Below are 3426 nucleotides of genomic sequence, written 5' to 3'. Positions count from 1 at the left end.
AATCTAAGTTGTACTCGTTGTACAAACTTCTTGATGCATAGTCACTACGCTCATGCATACATATACTATAATATTTCAATTTTCTTTTTCAACTTTGGTTGCTATTATATGCATTAAAAAAGCCAAAAAGATCTTGTACTTGCAATCTCTACCTATCCGCATGCAACCTCAACCTATCTAGTACAGTTTAAGAGGGGGGTTTAAGGATGTTATGAATTGCACTATAAATATAAGGGCATAGGGTCAAACCCTAACCGTAACCCTAATCCTAATAGGTACAGATGTATATATTCTTCATCATGTTCAATACAAAATAGTGTACAATTAGCTATTGTGTGCACCAATCTCTCCCCTCAATCCTCCAACATTTCTCGATCCTCCAACATTTCTCAATTCCTCGACTATAACTATGCATGCTTCACTGAAATAGTGTTAATGGGCTCAAACCTACATTTTTCTAGGAACCTATTTCAAGAGCATGTATTTCTTTGCCTCTTTATCCATGTATCGGCTCTTGTATCCTATTGTATCACTAATTGTGTCTTCTTGTTTAAAGTCTTCTAATGCTTGGAAGAAGTATGTATTCTTTTAAAATGTGACATAAGATCATAAAGGATCATCATTTTCAGATCTCTTAAATAAGACAGGATGTAAAGTGATGCTAAACAAATGGTTTATTCATTTTTCTTGCATCCTTGTGAAGCCAATGTGCAAATTGCTCTCTTTGATTAGTGAACAAAGTAGCTTGATTAATGTGCATTGTCAACATAAAAGTTGATGATTGCCCATATGTATCCCTTGTCTTGAGGAGGGTCTAAATCTAGCATGCTTATTGAAATCCCATATGTATTCCTTGTCCTCGAGAGGGTGTAAGTTTAGCATGCTTGTAGAAACCTTGAAAAGAAAAGAATATGTAAGTGTAGCTTCTTCAACTTCTTCATCTTGATCCTCTCGATTGTCCAACCACTTGAGTTCTCTTAATTGAGTTGCACTTTAGTCTACCCATTGAAGTTGAGTTGTTTTGGCTCCTCTTTTGGGTATACATATGGCTATCACACAATCAAATGCCTTTTCCTTTTCCCTACCTTATCCAATTGATAACCATGGATTTCCACTGCTTTGTGGAGCTTAAACATGTGCTTTTAGAGGTTCTCTAGGTGCACCATTATTCTCAATATGTAGTAATCCTTCCCATATACATTTCAAAGAATCCAAGCCATAAAGTATGTATTGAAAACCTATCAATTGTGGCACTTGCTACAAGAAATACTTCTTTTCATTACCTTTGTTGTTTCATACATAATGCTATAATGTAAACATTTCTCGTTGCGTAAATATTAAGCTTTGAGCTTGTCATTTTCCATGATGATCAACAAAAAACAATTCAAGTTTCACTCAAGCATGTGCTAGCCATTATCTAGAATTTTCTTAGCCATGACAGTTTTCGAAATTACCATTTCTTATAAATTTTAAACTAAAATCTGAGAGTATGACAATTAAACTATTTTCTCAATCCCATCCTCTCTTTAATCACTTGCACCTTTTTTTCCCTTATCTTTCTTCCCCAAGCCTCTGTGTGTGTGTCTGTGTGTGTGTGTGTGTGTGTGTGTTTTGTCCTATCTACTATCTATATCATCTGTACATTCTGTTATAATATCTTTCTTAGACTTTCAATCAAGGGTACTAAGTATCAAGCCAAGCTAGTTCAAGTTCGTACATTTCCTGTTATCCCATTATTTTAGTAAACATATAGATTCCAGATGGGCAAGTGTCTATGAGCAATTAGAGAGAGCTTAACCCAAACCACTTACCCGTTCTGAGGTTGTTTCTTGAATATATGTCCCGTAAACCTCTGGCAGTTATGTTCACTCCTGTTGGATTGGAACTGAAGAAATATAGTCATTTGTCCCCCCATTTTTCTTATTAGACACCAGCAGATTATAATGATTCCACTATTCCTTCAAGTCAATTATAGTTTGTGCAGTAGGGAGAAAGACAATCATTATGTCGCAAAGAAGATGCAAATGTTCTCTAAACTAGTAGAGAATCCACAAATGAGCTATTAGAATTAATTGAGGCATTCCCAAAATTCCAAGGATATCATAGCAGCATCAGAAATCCTTTATATGTTTGTTCAAAAAGTAATTTATCAGTAGTATAAGATTGAGGTCCCAATATCTGAGTCAACTCAGTTCAGCCCATGTCAAAAGGATTTCATATCTACTTCTGAAGTAAAAACTGTTTATAACGACTAAAAACTGTTATTAAGTCCCCATGGGGGCTATTGTCTCAACTACCTATGGGACTAGTACTATTCCAAAAAACAAAAGCAGTAAAGAGATGAGTTTATCATAAGATCTCAACTAAGTGTTTCTTTAGTTCTCATCACAAAAGCACCATTCGGCTCCATCATATGTGTTCTTCAGAAAATCATGTACGGACTTACCTGCCACCATCCAAAGAACCCGTCAAATTTAGATTTCAAAGGGAAAATAGGCTTCGTAACCCCTACACAGTTGTTATCCATGCCCATCTACCCGAATTCAAAAGACCATCTCGAAGGTGCTGAGTATCATGAAGACAAATGAAATGTACAGAATTATAACAGTGTCGTTTTGGTGATGTCTAGTGCTAATCCAACTTGGCACAACAATACTCTATCATAGCTTGTGGTTAGGAATTAATCTCAGAAGGGGACAGCCAAACTGTATACATCGACCCAAAAACATTAAGACTACTAGTAACCAGTCGATCCCTCGATATTTCTTAGATGTAATCTGAGTAAATGCAAAAAGTAATCACGTCAAAAAAGCTTTTTAAAAACCAGCTAAGGCACTGAGCAGACATTGGTTAGTTGAACTTCAAGGAAGTGCATAGATCATACGATACACATGACAGAATTCATCTCTGTTAAAGGGACTTGACTGTCACAGGGGACTTGAAATATCACTAGTAACCCTTCTTTTAATCGAAAGGAGTAGAGCCATTCTCTTTGGATAGTCCAAGCCATCCGCAAGGACTTTTATTCTCCAAAGGTATTATAGACCCAGTCCCCAATCATATAATACATTGCGCTCCTTAGTAAAATTCGAAAAAGGCTTCCCAGCGTTACCTACTTCGATCATTGATCTCGAATGATGGCTGGGACTTCGTTCCCAAAATCAAGTAGTTGGTCTAGAGTAGTGCTTGGTGTAAAGTATGTGTCTGAGTCTTCTCTCCTGTAGTCGGACTGTCACTTGGCTAAGGAACCATATGTGCTCCTTCTAGCATCGTTATTCTAGTTTCGTGCATAAGCTTTAGAGTCTGTGCTGCTACGTTAGTAGATATACAATGTAGCTGTGCGTAGAGGGCCGCCCCTGGGCTTCGGTTCCTGTTTTTCTGGCAAGTCGTCCCGCTTATACGTAGATACTTCGTTCTAACTGTTGC

Source organism: Dipteris shenzhenensis, chromosome 20 (assembly GCF_047967505.1).
Source record: "Dipteris shenzhenensis isolate YYH24624 ecotype China chromosome 20, Dip_SZ_1.0, whole genome shotgun sequence".
NCBI lineage: Eukaryota > Viridiplantae > Streptophyta > Polypodiopsida > Gleicheniales > Dipteridaceae > Dipteris > Dipteris shenzhenensis.
Note: the sequence above shows the minus strand (reverse complement) of the source record.